The sequence below is a fragment of the Mercenaria mercenaria genome, chromosome 1 (assembly GCF_021730395.1).
Source record: "Mercenaria mercenaria strain notata chromosome 1, MADL_Memer_1, whole genome shotgun sequence".
Lineage (NCBI taxonomy): Eukaryota > Metazoa > Mollusca > Bivalvia > Venerida > Veneridae > Mercenaria > Mercenaria mercenaria.
Window position 1 is genome coordinate 90,372,889 of NC_069361.1, and position 18,569 is coordinate 90,391,457.

The following is an 18,569-nucleotide window of genomic DNA, read 5'->3' on the forward strand; positions in this document are numbered from 1 at the left end:
GCATATTCTAAGTGGAAAAGGGTCCATAATTCAGTCAAAATGCTTGATAGAGTTGCCTCCTCCTTTTTACAGACTGGGGTCATGATGTTAAACAAGTATGCAAAATATGAAAGCAATATCTCAATGGAGTTTGAAAATATTTGGGGTAGTACGCAAACTAACATTTGTGTGACGCTCACAATGACGCAGGGGCCAGTAGGATAGCTCCCCTATTCTTCGAATAGTCGAGCTAAAAATCTAGTACAAACTTCTATTATATTTCACAGACCGGTACTAACAACACGAAAAAAATACCTCTAGTCTCATCATGATCTTGTGACCTTTCACAATTTCCCTCCAATGATTTAATCTTTGCATATGGCAATGTTAAAGTTGACATGAAGAAAGTTCCATAGGGATATTATCTGGAGGCTGTTCAAGATGTAGAAACATCTTGGCAAAATACAAGTCACTGAGAAACTTGTTTCACACAATCGGAGACATCATGGCGGATGTTTACAGATGGTCAGGGACAGCTTTTTTCTAGCTTTAATATGGACAGGTTATGCCTTTTTTCTCTACAAGAACCTCTTTAAACCTGAAACAACTTGCTTCATATTTCCAAGTACAAACATTTTTTTATCTTTTAAATTGAACTGTCAAATGAAGTACCTAGAGTTGAGAAATGTATTCTGCAATGTATACTAATTAATTCATGCCTCTGAAAGGGTGTTAGGAGAAATAATGTGTAAAAATTAATGCAACTTTTATCGATATATCTAACACGAGTGAAATACCTATAATATTAACATCACCTTTTCAAAGTTGCTCTCTTTTCAGTCAATCTTATTCCATAACACAATTCCTACTGTATCCCTCAATGTTTGGTGTTTTTTCATTTTTTTATCGAAGACCTTGGACGTACTGTTGACTGCTTCATCATTCTGATCAATGGCAGTTCTTTGGGGACTCCATAAGAGATGGACACATCATTTACACAAAAATGAGCTCCGCAACATCTACCATGGACAGAAGATGTTACAGATGATCAAGGACAGCTTTCATCTAGCTTGAACATGGGACTTGTTATGACTGTATTTCTGCATCAGAGGCTTATTAAACCTGAAACGTTCTGGTTTCATATTTCCAAACAATTTATTAAACATGCTAGTTCCTATGTTTTAAAGCTTATTAATAATTGAAGCACCTATAGCTGTTTCCCCACTATGTATTTAAATTCTTCCCGACCTGTTAGTTGTTTTGAGATTAAGACTGGTGTTAAATTTCTATCGATTTTTCAGCGATTGATTCTCATAACGAAAGAAATACCTCTAGTAATATCCTCACCTCTGAAAAGTCCTCTTTCCCAATATGTAGTTCACCCTTGGTCTAGGACTTTAAAATTTCCTTTTCAATGATCTAATCTTTGCATATGGCAATATTTATGTCAGCAACATGAAAAAGGCTCCGAGGGGATATTATCCGGAGATTGTTCAAGATGAAGCATCCTCTAGCCACTAATAAAGTCATTTAGAATAATTGGAGACATCATTAAGTTATGGATTACAGGTAGTCAGGGACGATTTTCTTCTAGCTTTTATATATGGACTTTTCTGTTAACAACCTCATTCAATCTGAAATGAACTGGCTTCATATTTCCAAGTACAAACATTTCTCTATTTTGAATTTAACTGTATAATGAAGTATCCTGGTTTGCGAAAGGTTCTTGGTTAATGTGTACCTTTAAAAAGCTGTTGTGAGAAAGTCTATGTAAAAACTTATGTAACCTTTCAATTATAAATCTATGACAATGTGAAACAAATACCTGGAACTTCAACATCATCTTTTCCAAGTCCCTCTCGTAAGACAAGTTTATTCCCTTACTCAGTCCCTATTTATACCCATCAATATGGTTTAATTTCTTTTCAATTTCCTTGGACACGGCACTGTTGTCGTATTCATCATGACTTAACAACAGTTCTATGGGAGTTCGCAACAAATAAAAGGCAAGTATATGCAACAATGAGGACCAACACACATTCCAGATGACCAAAGACATTAACTTTCTTTTATCTTTGACATATTTCTGCATCAGCGGCTTATTACACCTGAAACAAACTGGTTTCACATTTCCAAATGATTGGTAAAATAGAAGCATTTCTTACTTTCAGAGCAGACTGTAGAAAGAACCATTCAGATGAAAAATGTTTCACACTTGTATATAAATTCTTTCCCGACCTTTAAAAGCTATTGTAAAGAAAGCTTGCATAAACTTTCACAGATTAATTTTTCAGAAATACCTGTACCATTAACATCAAAATTATCCAACCTTTATGGCTCAAATTCTGTCAATGGCTTTATACAATATCTAATCAATAACCAGGTCTTCATATAAGGCAGTACCATTCATCATGTACAAACTTCTACAGAGAATATCCGAGTCTCCCAAAGACGAAGAAACTGTTATGCAATAATGAGGTCTAGTCTACTCATCACTGAGGTACTTGCTACAGATGGCCAGGGACTTCATACTGATGACCAGGGAAATCGTGGAGAACCTTGTTCCAAATGACCAAGGCCATTTTTCTTCCTGCTTGAACATGGCGTTGATATGGCTTATTTCTGCAACACAGGCTGATTAAACCTGAAACGATCTGGTTTCATATTTGCAACCAATGGGCTAAGTTTAAACATTCCTATCTTTTAAAGCCAACTATAAAATAAACTATCTAGAACAGTTTTCCATGCTTCCTGATTTGCAAAAGTTGTGGAAAAAATCTATGTAAAAACTTAAGTAATTTCACTTAATATAAATTTTATGAAAGAAATAATGCTAATATAGGCATAACCTCTTAAAAGTCCTCTTTAAGTCAAGCTGATTCCATTACATAATAAGGCATGCTTTGCCAATTGCTGCTTTCAATTTCTGCTCAACAACCTCATCTTTGGAAGTGACAGTATGTACATCTTAATCATGAATTTTTTTTAGTTTTTTCATGATTAAGATGTAAATACTAACTGGAAACTGTTCCAAGATGATGGAGACTGCTCAAGATGATTGGTTTGTTTTGGGTTTAACGCCGTTTTTTAACAGCATTTCAGTCATGTAACGGTGGGCAGTTAACCTAACCAGTGTTTCTGCATTCTGTACAAGTACAAACCTGTCCTCCACAAGTAACTGCCAACTTCCCCACATGAATGATCAGAGGCAGAGAACGAATGATTGTAGACATAATGTCTGATCATGGAGAACATATGCCCCGCACAAGGATTGAACTCGTGACCCCGTGATCCGTAGACCAATGCTCTTCCTACTGAGCTAAGCGGGCGAGCTGCTCAAGATGAAGAAACATCTACCAAATAATAACGTCCTGACCTCTTATCACTAAAAAACTTCTTACAGATGACCAGCACTTTAATATGCACTTTTCAAGACTCATTTCTGCATCAAAGGCTTATCATACCTGAAAAGAACCGGTTTCATATTTCCAACAATGGGTTAAGTACAAACATTTTTAACTTTAAAGACCAATTATTTAATTAACAATCTAGAGATGACTAATGGTTTATATGCTGCACATAATTATTTCCTGCATTTTATATTACCTCGCTGAATCTAACACCAAAGAAATACCTCTTATATCAACATCACCTTTTCAGTCACCCTCTTTACAAGCAACCTTATTCTATTATACAATCTCTACTGTATCCCTCAATGTCAGGTGTTTACCGTTTCTGTTTGGAAAGCGTAGACATTAACCCATTAAGAGTACTTTCTACTGATGATAAAGGCCATTTTTCATCTTGCTTGAACACGAACTTTCTCAAAACTGTATTTCTGCATCAGCACCTAATAACAAACTGATTTCAAATTTCCAAAGGTTAAATAGGAACATTTCTAATTTTTTTTACTGGTAAACTATGAAATTTTGTTAATTTTAACATCAACTTTTGAAACTCTTCTATTCTGTAAAGCTTATGTTCAATTAAGCCAACCTTGGTCAGTGTCTATGTTTGATGACAATCTTCTGATGCGGCAGTATGGAGGAGGTCATCATGAAAAAAGTTCTAAGAGCAAAGAGCAAATGGAGACTACAAGATGAGTAAACAAGGATGTCCCGTCCACTTATCACTGAGAAATGTGTTACTGATGACCAGAGAAACTTGCTACTGGTGGCCAAGGACATTTTTCTTCCTGCTCTTTTGTAGAATTGTAATAGCTCATTTCTGCATCAGACGCCAATTAAACCTGAAATGAACTGGTTTCAGATTTCCAAACCATGGGTTAATTACAAACATTCCTTACTTTTAGACTAATTAATGAACTACCTAGAGCTGATAAAATGTTTCTTTGCCAATTCTTTCCTTATATTAAAAAAGCTGGGTAAAATCTCGCACAGCCTTTCATTGACTGATACAACTTTAAGATTACATATTATCCACCTGCACTCAATAGCTTTACATTATCTCTGCTATCTACAGCCTACAAATGTTTAAAATTTTGTGTACGAGTTCTTTTGTGCCTAAAACGCTATATAAAAATCTATTTCATCTCTTATTTTTAAAGTACCTTACTTTTTCAGTGAAGTTGATACCACAATGCACTGGTTGCATTCCTCTACATCAATGGTACTTTACTTGTTTCAATGACCTTGAACATGGCACTGTTGATGATTCAACATTTAAAGACCTTTCAATGACAGTTAATACTGGATGGAAATATTTTCCAGTCCACACAAGATGAATAAATGTTTTTCTCACAATAAGTCCAGTATATTAATCATGAAGAAAAATCGTTACAATACAATTCTTGTAGCTTTTTACTTCTGAAGTTGACTGTCGAACAAACTATGTAGAGATTACAAATGTTTTACACGCTGCGTATTAACTCTCCCCAAATCTTTAAAAGCTGTTGTGAAAAAAAATGTCACCTTTTCATCATGTTCATTACTGTACAGCCCTGTTTCCCTCAATGTAACAGTGTTATACGATTTATTTTTCAGTCGCACAAGTCTAAATTCTAATTAATGCAACCCTCCAATTCTTTTTCATAAACTTCTCACAACTGTAGCAGCGATGTTTCTTATGGATCTGGCACAAATGATACTTTCATCATTTAATTTTTGTTCAATGGGGACATTAAGGGACTTCACATGATGATCAATCTACACGGCAATGGGGCCTGTGGAGAAACTTGTTATACATGACAATTAAAGACATTTTCCTTTGAACTTCTTACAGCTTTTCTTATTTCTCCACCAGAGGCTGACTCAACCTGAAACAAACTTTGGTTTTCTATTTCCAAACAATGGGTTAAATACAACTGCATTTTACCTAAAGCTTAAAAATACTTTCCAAACTGTAATAATAAATCTTGACCCGAAAGTTGATGTGAAATAAGCTGTGTTAAATTATACAAAGTATTTAAACTGTGGGGGGAAAAACTCTGTAAAAAAATTATTAAATTATGCTAATTAATATACCTGTCTACTAACATTCAGTTTACTCCAAACTCCCTATTTAAATTTAAAAAAATATAGAATGACAATTATTTTCAATGGCAATTCCAGATCATCCATGGGTAACTTGCAATCTAAATTTCTACATCTTACATAGTTGAACTTCCCCAAACCATAATCTCACAGCCTTGCAAAACAAGTAAATAATAAAAACAAAATCATAACCAATTATTGTCCCTGAACTAGGTTTCAGCAACTTACAGTGAGAGCTATCTTAATAAAGTATGTGCACAATTTTCAAAAATATCAAAGATCTACAGCAGGCACTAAGAGGACAACACATAATGTGGAGATACTTGCATCCATGTAAAAATGAAGGCAACACTGAAAATCAGTTAAGCAAGTAGTGTAATAATGCTATTCCACAGTGAAAAACTCGATTAGCCAGCACATCCTGAAGCAAAATTCAAAAATTAGTCCAATTCACTTTCAATGACAACCTGTAGGCATTAAATAATGTCCCAACAAGAACCAAATGAATCGATTTGCTCTCATTAACTTTGTAGGACCAGTCGTCTTAAACGCAGACATCATTCTTCAGAAATGTTGCTACAATGCCAAATTGTCATATAAAGATAATTCATGAAAGTTGTACATTTACTGTGTAAATGTCTTCATGTCGATCCACATATATATTCAAAGTTAAATTTAATGCACAACTGCTAGAAATGTGACCTAAAAGAGCTACAAAAATACTGGCAGAAAAACTTGTCGTCAACACTATAAATGAACAACCTATTAATTCATCCTTTACAATCCTGCCTGGTAGGCTTGTAAGCAAAATATCTGCATTGTGTATTCTTGTACATGTATCTTTACAAAAGCATCAACCCCAACAATTCATTGGTTGTATTTTAACCTAAAAAGTTAATTATCTAAATATAAAGCAGGTGAAATTATGCAAACTTCAGCAAAAAACATGCATGAATATTCAACAGGGAAAGCCATGTTCTGAAAACACTGCCTCAGCAACTGAAATCAAAAAATTAAATGTTACAAGTAGCCATCACATCCTAATGCAACAGTCTGAAGATGGTCAAGTCCTCTATGATGATCTTAGTCTGACAAGTAACTCTCAGAAAATGCAACAAACCAATCCCAGCTACAAAATGGGTTGCATACCATGAATACATGGTATGACACAATTACAAGGAAAGAACAAAATTAAATGGGTGTTCCAGCCATTCTATCACTATGATTCACATAACGTTAACTTGAAACTGAAGAAAAAACTTTGTTTCTTTTTCACAACATAGCACGAGAATTTCTCAAAGCTTTTTTCATTCAGGACACCTACTGCTCAGAAGTCTAATGCAAATTTGCCAAGTTCCACACTGATGATTTTATATTTTCATTATATATTAAAAATTTAAACAATAAAGTTAAAATATATTTTGTTTTCCAAAAAAAAATAAATTTGAAAGTAACATACAAACAATATATCTATCTGTTGCTGCCCATGTTGCATTTAATACAATATTCACCATGATATTTTTCTAGGACAATGCCACAATGTTGCAAGGACAACTCAGAGACAGCTAAAGTGCTACAATCCGCAAAATGGATGGTAAAATTCAGCTATTGGACAAGCTTGCCAAGCCAACTGATCTTTCTACCCCTGTAACTAACTGTTAGGCAAGATCTACAATTTCATAGTAAAATTTAGCAGGACTGTTTGAAACGTGATCTAAAATAAACTGCAGGAATAAGAATATAGATATAAAAAGACTTGCGACAGCTGATGAACAATCCGCTTAATCATCATTTTTTAAAATAATTTCCAGATGGTGGTAAACACCTGCACTTGCAATCGAAATTTGACATCTTGTGTTCTTGAACTTGTATCCAAATGCATTCCTTGCAAAGGAATGAAGATTTTTACTGTATTAAAAAACAAGAGCTGTATCATGACAGCGCGCTCAACTTTTCTCAGTGCTTAACTCTGAATTAGTGCTTGCCAGTAAAAAGTTTATAACTTCAACCAAAAAAATCTAAGTTAAAAGGGACATAACTCTGTAAAAATTCAAATCAGAGTTATGAGGTTTTTTTCTCCTGGTGTAGACTTTGATAGTAAATAGCTATTAAGTTTCAAGTCAAAAGCATCGACAGTTACAGTAACAAGTATTTGACATTATTAAAAACTTTAACAAAAAAATTCTGGAATAAAAAGGGACGTATTTCTGTCAAAATTCAAATCAGTTACTGGGATTGCTTCTCCTGGTGTAGCTTTGAAAATAACACAGAGATATTTGACTTTATCAAAACATTTAACCAACGGCAACGCTGAGGCAAGTGCAATAGCTCTAATTTTTCTTCTAAAAGTCGAACTAAAAATAGCGTTATAGGCATTAAACTCAATTGTGCTTGTAAGGAAAACAAGCTTAATTCATTTTAACACCACAGCACAAGAACTTCTAAAACCTTATCCCTATTACACCAGATTTATACAGCGCTCTCTGCATAATTAGCACACTCAAAGGCGCTTTACATACACCTATTCCTTCGATATCCAATTGATGCAAATTTTGCAAGATTCAGATTGATCTTATAAATGCCCCGCAGTTTTTAATCCAACATGTGATCAATATATAAATTAATGGATCAAATACAATATCTGTTAGCTTTTGGTACACTATTTCTAATGAAAATTGCCTATTTGTTTCCAAAGCCAAGCAGGTTCCAACTTTGTTTAACATACTTGCAAGAAGTCCCTAAAATTTATCTGTATTACTGTAATGGCTATCCATCTTGATGCATCTCTACTGTGGACTAGGCTACATCCAACAGCAACATCATGGGCACATATAATGAGACTTCACCTTTTCATTCAATATCACCGGCACATATCTGTAAATGATATTTACCAGTAAGAAACATCAGACACAAGAACTAGAGTCATTAGTTTTATTTAAAAATATAAAATTGATTAATTATCAAAACACAAATCAGGCACATATAAATTTGGCATCATGTTGCCACACAATTCTATGGAAACTGCGGGATAGCACGTCAGTAGGTAAAAATTAAAATATGGGAAATCGGAGTAATGTTACATTTGAAAAGAAAATTTTCAAAAAAATACACTGAAACAAAAGATTGTGTTTAAAATTTGGCTCTAACAAAATTTCGTAATCTCTTAAGGTTTAAATTAAACATGCTTTACTTCAGAAGTGGGGAATCCAATTGAATTTCAGCTGTAAATAAACACTAAAATATGCGAATAATAGCAAATTAAGCAACCTAAACTGCCCAACATGATAAAAATAAGCTGTAAATAAACACTAAAATATGTGAATTGCAAGTTAAGTAACCTACACTGCCCTACATGATGAAAATAAAAAAAAAAAAAAAAACATTCTGGGCATATATTGAAAGGCCATTTATGGATTTATGGTCAATCAAAAATAAGGAAACTCTGCGACAGTCCTATCAAAAACCAAGATGTAATATTAAAGATGAAATACGAGTTAGCTATTTGAGTAAAAATGCATCATTATATATAAGCTTGCTGGCCTTTACATTATTTAACAATCGGACATTACACGCATGAACCAAAGGTTCCTGCCTCATTCGCATTTATTTGACATCATACATGAATCATGATCATTTTATGCACCTGAAAATTATTATTTTCATTTATTATATCAATTATCACACTAGATCTATATACAAATTAAATTACAATCCGACACTTTCAAACTATTAAAGGCGTCTTTTTAAATGAGGTTTCAAGTAAAGTTATAGCGATACATTTAATGGCAGTTTTAGCCGCCCAACATTGTTTACAGCAGCATTTGGAAGAAAAAAAATAGCCAAAGCAACATAAAATTAAGAGTTATTATACAAGTGTTTTGACTGGCATTTTTTTAAAATATTAATAAACCCACCTTGTAATAAATTCAACTTATATTACCAACAGATTTCATTCCTCCCAAAACGTATTCATGTGAAAACTTTACAGATAACAGGCTACTGTATCTGTGGACCTCTTACTGACCATATGTACTGTGACAAACAGTACACTGCTCTTCTCTCACAAAATAAACTGGTTGGACTACCTTGAACACGCTAAAAATAAACGCGTCGCATTTGGAAAACAATAAAAAAAATCACAAAACAGAATACTGGCAACTGGAAAAATATGTTATACAACATCATCTGCTCTTCAGTTCCTCAAAGAAAGTATTCAAATTTAGTAGGTCTTGATCATCATGATCAACCGGACTGTTAGAACTTTGAACACAACCAGATTGTAGATAGCACTTGTCCGAATTCATCCCTTCTACACTACAAGAAGTTCTAAAGTTTCCAAATCTATTACAAGATATATTTTTCACTTTCAAAGAAGTATTATCTAGTTTTAACCTGGTAATTGTGGACTGTAGAACAGCATATATACGGAAATTTTCAGCTAAAGATTTTCGTTTTTCAGCTTTCAAAATAAGTTTTTTCAACACTTTCCCTCCGTTAAATCCCGATTTCTTCGTTTCATTTTCCTTTCCATCATTACTGAAAACCTTCATTGTGATTGTTACTAAAGTAAATATGAGTTTTAACGAATAATCTACCACTTTCTACCATAAAAAAATAAAATATACATATTTTCCAACATGGCGTCTGTTTTCCTTCCTACCGCCGGCGTTCCTTCCAAAGTGACGCAAATAGTTGTTTGGGCGATTACTTATGCATGCGTCACAATAAAATTCATGCGCGGTGTACTCATACGCCAAAATTATTTTTTAACATAATTATAGTTTTAGTGCCTGTTTCATCCTAAATTTGATATGGTCAGTGTATCAATTACCTTACTGCAAATTCCAAACATACAAAAATACAAATGTTTCTAAAATAGCGTGGTTTATAGTAGAACAATTAGTCCGGATTCGCGGATGTGGAAAGTAGTATTAAGTCTAATACAGTGACGTAATATTAAAATTTAGAAAAAGGCAATTTATACACATAATTACAGATAGTTACAAGCTTTCCGTTATACCCACCCTTAGGTTCCAAATAAATATCACAATATATGTATCCACGTGCAACATTTTTGCAATTAAAGTTTTATTTACAAGTACTATTTGTCTACCGTGAACGAATTGAGATTAAGGTGTGCTTTGGTCCGAGGCCCGATATTCGGGTAGATCTTAGTATACGTGCATTTGTGAACTGTCTAGATCACCAACTAGTCCAAATAATTGTACTCGAGAGTTGAATATCGTTATATAATTTTGACTTGTCGATATCCGCCTCTAAGTAGACAACGTAAAATATCAAAATGTAAAATCGGTCTGCCCAAGGTCTCATTATTTAGACTAGATCACCAACAAACGTCCATGTCGGCATATGGTCAAATTTGTTGGTGTCATGCTGTTTTTGAATATAATTATGTCTTCTTTCTTGCACCACCCAATGTAATATGTCTACACAATTTAATTTAGGTTGATAATAATTCTTCGATGTTTTAGAAGGTATGATTAACATAATCATCTATTTCAGTTATGTCGGTCCGACGCTGTCCCGATGTAGACAAAATTTACATACAATAGAAGGCCCGGATCTAGGGCCCGCACCCCCACCCAGTTGGATTAGGAGTGCCTACTCACACAAATTTGCACCAAGCTATTTTGGCAAAAGAATAATATTTTCTCAAAATTCAGGCCCAAAATGCACCAGAGGCCATATATTTTTCAAAATTTTCCAGGGACCCCCCTCCCGAAACATTAATGGGAATACCCTCTCCCGTACCTCGAAATTTAGACAAAAAAAACAGCAGCTAGAGGCCACGATGTAATACTTATAATACAAAAGTTTCCAGGGGAGAGCCCCCTGACCCCCTAAAACGACGAATGTACCCCCTCCCGTACCTTAAATGTGTACGATAGAGTCTCTGTAGGCCTATACGAGATGGGCGGAATTTTTCCCAATAATAGAATTTCTTCAAACTTTGAATATTGAAGGACCTTCATGTAAGAAATCAAAGCACTGAGAGGACTGATGTGGGCAGCGGTTGACAGCTTCTGGTAATGGGCATGAACAGTAAGCTTAAGTTTGGTGATTCTAGTTAAACTACTTTTGATTAATAAGCATTTTCAACCTTTATTTACCAAATCAATGGGTAAAACTTTGCTTTTACCCTGTCAAAGGGGCTAAAATAATATTATGAGCAAAGCTCCAGTGCTTATTGAAAATTTTGTGAGGTTTGGTTAATCTTGCTCAAAACCTTTTTTGAATTATAAGCATTTTTTAACAAATTAATAGGAAAACACTCTGCTTTTACTGGAACAAGGGGAATAACAGTTAATGTGAGCAAAGGTCATGGACTAATTGATAATAATGTGATGTTTGGCGATTCTAGTTATAACAAGAGCTTGTATAACACTTGCATGAAGTAACTGACAAGGAACAGAAATTATTTGGTCACTGACCACTGAACATTTAACGTATTGACCTTAAATCAATAATTATGGGTCATTTACCAGTCTTAAATGACATCCGTATCAAATGTGAACTTAGACCAAGGCATAATTTAGTTTCTGGCAAAAAAGTTCTATTGTCAATGTGATCTTGACCTTTGATCCACTGAACTCAAAATCAATAGGGGTCATCTGCTGGTCATGACAAATCTCCATATCTCATGATCCCAGGCCCAAGCGTTCTCCATTTATCATCCGGAAACCGATTGGCCTACAGACCGGCCAACATCAATCATCAAACAATTATATTTACAATATACCCCTCCTCCTTCGAAGGAGGGCAACTAATTTTCAAATTAGAAGATTAGAAGATGCCCATGTCTCCCCCAATGCATAGTCGTAATAGGCAAGAAGTCAATAGAGGATAGGTGCGAAAGACAAAGAGACACTAATGGTTGGCTGCAGTAGAGATCATCACCATATGAAGTTTCAAAATTCTGGGATAAGTGGTTCTCAAGTAAACCGTTTTCCATGTTCAGGCCCCTGTGACCTTGATCTTTGATCGAGTGAGCCCAAAATCAACCGGGGTCATCTACTCTGCATGTCAAATTATCCTATGAAGTTTCAACATTCTGGGTCAAGTTATTCTCAAGTTATTGATCCAGAAAGAGTTTTTTCCATCTTCAGGCCTCTGTGATCTTTCCCTCAAGTCAAGTGACCCCAGAAACATTAAGGGTCATCTACTCTGTAATTCCTATCATCGTGATAGAAGGTTCTGGGTCAAATGATTCTAGAGTTATTGGTTGGAAACTGTTTCCAAAGTTCTGGTTCCTGTGACCTTAACTTTTGATCAAGTTATTCAAAAATCAATAGGAGTCATCTACTCTACATGTCCAATCATCCTATGAAGTTGAAGTTTTAACATTCTGGGTCAAGTGGTTCTCAAGTTATTGATCAGAAACGGTTTTCCATGTTCAGGCCCCTGTGACCTTGACAGGTGATTTTTTAAATTTTTTCAAATGAGATCTCATCTTGGGAAAAGCAGGCTATGAATATATTATACATAAATAACATAAATAAACACTTCAGAATAGTTCTTAAACTAAAAGCAACCAATATTTACAATGAAATTAAATGTTTCATTCTTACTGTGCTAAGTATATGTATATATATGTATAGGATTTATTCCTTTGGCATTAAATTCACCGTAATTTACTAGAACATTATTAAAAAGTGCAAGTCTTTTCAACCCGATTAATGTTCATACATGATTTGGGGGATTGCATATCAAAGTATAGATGTTGTGTTTGTTACCTTTATATTTTATCTGATATTATGTCCCTCAATGCTTTCTTTCAAAAGGTAAAATATCGTTATATTATCGCTACTTTATAAACATATATTAACGTTGACTGTCAAAATACGCAAACTCGTTTTCAAAAGTTCAAGAGTTAAAGCCGATAGTTTATTCATAAAGTTTTAATTTGGCAACGTAGGGTATTTTTCACATTCTTTACTTCTTCCTTTTTAGTTCCTCCATTTCTTGTAATTGTTCTTTATAATACCTCAATTTTGTTTGCCATGTTCCTAACCAGAGGAAAGTCTTGTATTGCTCTTGTTTGTACCCATTTAAACTTACACATTGTAAGCAATTTCATTGTCCTTAGGATAGTCTCCTAAACACGGTATATTGATATGAGCTTTTACTTATTAATATGCAAGTCCATGCTATATTCAAGTCAATGAATCAACTTGGCCTTTTAGTGTTAACTTTGAAACCATGGTGGGGGCCAATGATAAGGTTACAAACGTAGCATAAACCAGTTTAAATTAACCCGTGGTGTGTTTGCAACTGACATTTACAAGACGATGTCCGACTGTGTACCTTTCATTGTTCATTTTGCCCTCGTTTGCCTATAATATTTACTTCATTTATATCTTGAAAATATGTTTATGTGTACAAATCAATACATACACTGTTATGGGGTTGTGGTTTGATTGGATTGCGTTCTCGGGACTGACTTTTTTGTTGATATTAATCCTTTTTTTTTCAGATTCCCAAGTGAGAATTATGTGCCGTTTGTCTCACTAATTATGTTATCCCCAATGGAGCAAACACAATGTATTTTTTCACCATCTATAGTCTGTAATATCCTTACACTACCTTCTCAAGTTAACCAAGATGATTCATCACAACAGTACCCTATGCTCACCTTAGTTTGATCTGGAAAACCCATAATATCTAAGATTTTGCAAACATTTTCATCCAGTGTCTTGTGGTAGCCAGCCTTTCTGTACTTTCAGTACTTTGATTGCTAAATCGCTACAAACCTGCGAAATAATTGGAAGACGGGCCCTAATCAATACCAGTTATACTGTATATTTTTAGAATGAAAATAGTTCCAGGATGTTTCAAGGTCAAATTCGTTTGGAAAACGTAAACAAATACGTATGGAAAACGTAAACAAGTGTTTATTTTTTGCCGTGGGCGTAGCTGGACAAGGGTATGAAGCGATATACTCATGCGCTGAGCGATAATATCGTTATTGAAAAAGACCATTATGTTTATGAAAACAGTTAAACGCAAAATAAGCAAAGCTACTATAATATATAAGAAGGCCAGGGGCGGGGGCGGTGAAAGGTATGTTAAATAGCCCAGAATCTAGAAGCATGGAAAATTGCGTCTTATGTTAAAGTGGGGCATGAGGCGTGTTTTCAAATTATTTTGTAATTTTCAAATGCAAAATTGTGCATTTAACAAAATCTATAAGAGGATCCTTTGGAACCATAGGTTGAAAAGTATACACTGCTAGATCTATAGCATGGATAATCTGACTACGAGTAGGGATGGGGGCTCGGAGAAATTTCAAGTACAAAGTCATCCAAGCCGGTCTCGGCTGATATCCTGACTAGTGGACTTGTGGGGTTTCCACTTTTTTTTCTATTTTAGTGTTGGGTGGTAGACGTACTGCTACCCGCGCTACAGACAAGAAATTATTTTTTTTATTCACCTATACCGTGACAGAGTTTTTCGTATTTTGTAAGATCCAGATCTATATAAATTTTGTACCTACGCATAGGCGTAGGGGGGGCCAGCGGGGGCCAGGCCCCCTCAAAACTAGGAGAGGGGGGGCCAAAGTATAGTTTGGCCCCCCGAATATTTTGGAAAAGAGATATAAATTGCAGTCTAATATAACATTTACTTAGCATCATATAATTCTTTTCAACCTGATTTCTGATTTGCATTTGGCCTTCCCTTGTATTCTGACTAAAAATGTCTCTTTCCGTAGTGTGAGTACTGAAATCTGTACGCGCCACGCCAAGAATTGTTTACATTTTATAAAAATAATATATCATTGAGCGCAATCACTACAGTTCCGGTTTGAGCGTCTGCAAAATCAATGTAGGCCTAACTATTAAGCCTGTTTACGCATGTAAACGTTATGTATTTTTTTGTTTTTCATTGACTCTCAAGGGAAATGATATTTCCACAACTTTATACCACAATTAGACAAATGCAGTGCTAATTGATTGTATGTCCAGGGCTTCAACAGAAGAATGTAAAAAAATGGCACACTTAATTAGAACAATACATAATATGACTGATTAAGACAGTTCAGTGCCTAGTCGTATGTGTATCATCAGAATAACTCAATGATTGCTAAAACATAAAGGTTTGGGGGGCCTATGGCCAAATTAATCCCTGTACAAGGCTTTGAGTCTTTGTCACGAATAATGCACAGAGGATACCTTGCCGCTAACCCTCTCCCCCCCCCCCCACAAACCGCCGGTCGAAAAGGTTTGCCCCCCCCCCCCCCCAAGTTAAACTCGCTCCTACGCCCATGCTACGCCATTCGAAAGATCTCCGGGAGTGGTATCAGTATGACCTTTTTGGAAATTTTAAGAATTTTATGACAAAATGTATAAAAATGTGCAAAATTAACATTTTCTGTAATTGGATGACATGTATGAAATCAAAGATTGCATCCATCGTGTCCCTGCTGAGCTCCGACTTCGGAAGATCTCCGTACACCTTGTATGCACCAACTTATTTTATGGATCAAACCAAGGACGTAAGCTGACGAAGAAATTTACGTTCTTGATAAAACCAAAGAATATATACCTCTAAACTCTATTAATTCTTTGATCAAACAGCAGGTATCGTGTACATATGTGTGTTAACTTAATGTTAATGGGAAAGGCAATGTTGTTCGATCTCATGTTAAATCCATCTGTATATCTTATATCATTTAAAGAAGTGAAAGAATTTTCAAAATCATCTTAAAAATGAGAAGGATATGAGCATTTAAATATTTTGATCAAAATGGCGGCCATTTTGTTTCCATGGCAGCAAGAAACAAAATGGCGGATTTATGAAATTTCTAGATACATATTTGAAGTATATTTAGTTATTTCTGTAAAATAATTTCCCTACTTTTTCTAGCTATAATAAAAGACATTACCACGTTTTACACCTTACACTCAAGAAACATATGAAATTAATCTGATAAAAGGTCATAAATTTGCTAAGTAAAGAATTCAGCAGTGTGTAAATGACGTCATAAACACACTGAAATGGCTGCCTCCATGATCAGCCATTTTCTTAAATTTCAAACTGTCATATCTTTTTCAATAGTGGTCTAATTTTACAAATTCTTTCAGCGTTATGGAAGGCTTGAGGGTGGCTTTCATATCAAATTAATAAATTAAGGCATTCCTTGCCCTAAATGAGACAAAAGAAAATAGGCATTACAAAAAAAGTTAGAACTTCAGAATAATTGTTTATGAACGGATTGTATATTTACTAATTTTGGCGGTAACCGCCGCCCATAAAAAAGTTCTTGACCAGAATGTTATCTATTACACAAACATTCTTGGTCGAAATTCAAGAAATCCAATTTAACTTACCTAACTCCTAACAGTCTGGGGCCATTTTTTGAATATGATTAAGGTTAATTTCTTAGCGCGATAGGGATCGTAGTTGGGACCTCTCAAGTTTATAGCCAACATTTTTCCAAGTGTAAAACTCTAGTCAATGGATTGATCTTTTGAGAAAGTAATTGCAATGTATGTGAAAGACTGTGGAATGGAGGGGAGATAAGCAATAAAATTGATTGCGTTCATTAAAATCCCAACATGGCTACACGCTCTGGCAATATATACCCCATAAGATGTAGCCTGAGAAACATTCCCATCCAAATGGGGGGAAATTTACAATACTAAAACTAAAATCACCCCTCTTATCATAAATTTTGGTATGTATAATATTGGCATAAATTTATAGAGAGATGTAAATCTAAAAATGAAGCAGCAGTATCCGAATGGTTATATCGATAGTGTCTACCAATTGACAAAAAATACCCGATTATTCATCCAGATATTAAAGGCCTAGATCTTGGCAGTGGGCCAAGGGATTTCTGTCTTCACCAGCACAGTTGGTGGCTAATGACTATCACAGTATGGTTCCAATAAACGAGGGTCATTGTTTATTGGAGAGTCAGCTGGTCTACCTTATATTAAAGTGTACCCTTACAGAAGCAAGCCTCTGTGGCGTACATGCTGCGTATTTGCTGTGTATATGCCAAGAACACAGTAGTACGCTAGAGGAGTACATTTTACATACACCGCATGCCGTGTACTATTTCGACGAGTACACAGCATGTACGCAGGAGGTCACTAGTACACTTCAAGTACGCAGCACAGACTCTGAAAATTTAAGGAGTACACTGCATGTACGCAGGAGGGACTTGTACAAGAAAATAGTACACTGCATGTACACCGCAGATACTTCGAAATTTATAACACTTATATTTAGTTGCATTAAAGTTGTTTCCCCTTGATGCAGTTACGCCATTTTCTTCAGATGTTTACCAAATTACATGCTACAAAAATTGATTTATTTCATTGAAAAGTGGATGAAGAAAAGCATACTTATTTATTTGATAACATCAGTCTACATTATTTTGGTAAGGGTAAATACTTATTGATGCATGTCACTTATCTTTTTTCTGCTTTTTTCTGTCCAAATGATCAGCATTTGCATAAGAAAGTTGGTGGGGTAAGGAACTTACATTATCACAGCAGTTTCGCCACAAGAGTACACAGCATGTATGCAGCAGGAGTACACAGCATGTACGCCGCAGGACTCGCCGGGTCACGAGGAGGATACACAGCATGTACGCCGCAGGAGTACACAGCATGTACGCCGCAGGGGTAGTACACAGCAGGCTCATCTGCATGTGAAAAGTGTATGTGCCGCGTACATGCTGCTTACTATTTCCCGCATACTAAATTCCTCCAGCGTACATCCTGTGTACTATGTAGTCCACAGCATGTACGCAGCAAGTAGTACGCGGCAGAGCTCGTTTGCATGTCAAAAGTATACTACAAACGTACTATCGGTGTATGTGGGGTGTATATCCTGCGTACTATTTAAAGCCCTTGATTTCAGTACACATCATGTAGGCATCATATACGCTGTATGTACACAGCAAGAGTACGCAGCAGGCCTTTTTCTTCTGTAAGGGGTATCAATTAGTGAGAAGGGGAAACAGTGTAATTATAACGTCTGCCTGCGTACCTTTGTAATGTTCTGATTATATATATGAACATTTCGGACCCTAAAAGAGATTTGTATTATAAATGACTGACCCAAGAC

At 35.3% G+C, this 18,569-nt stretch overlaps 1 protein-coding gene and 1 long non-coding RNA gene across 10 annotated transcripts in view; one reads left to right on the forward strand and one right to left on the reverse strand.

Moving 5' to 3' along the window:
• The window catches only part of LOC123530870 (uncharacterized), a 34,190-nt gene extending 23,902 nt beyond the window's left edge, over positions 1-10,288 (reverse strand). The window contains exons 1-5 of one of the 8 annotated variants that reach the window (XR_008365970.1): positions 9,386-10,196; positions 8,197-8,345; positions 4,555-5,254; positions 3,976-4,228; positions 295-3,443 (exon numbers count right to left, since the gene is read on the reverse strand). This is a non-coding gene — a long non-coding RNA (uncharacterized LOC123530870). Of the gene's footprint in view, positions 1-294; positions 4,229-4,554; positions 5,255-8,196; positions 8,346-9,385 lie in introns of all 8 variants that reach the window. The other 7 variants (XR_008365972.1, XR_008365968.1, XR_008365969.1 and 4 more) reach the window with 7 other exon arrangements.
• Positions 10,289-14,588: 4,300 nt separating this feature from the next.
• The window catches only part of LOC123530827 (TPR repeat-containing protein DDB_G0287407-like), an 81,170-nt gene continuing 77,189 nt past the window's right edge, over positions 14,589-18,569 (forward strand). Inside the window, exon 1 of one of the 2 annotated variants that reach the window (XM_045311623.2) lies at positions 14,589-14,836. The gene's annotated coding sequence lies outside the window, so the exon portion shown is untranslated. Of the gene's footprint in view, positions 14,837-14,998; positions 15,985-18,569 lie in introns of those variants that run through there. The other variant, XM_045311605.2, reaches the window with a different exon arrangement.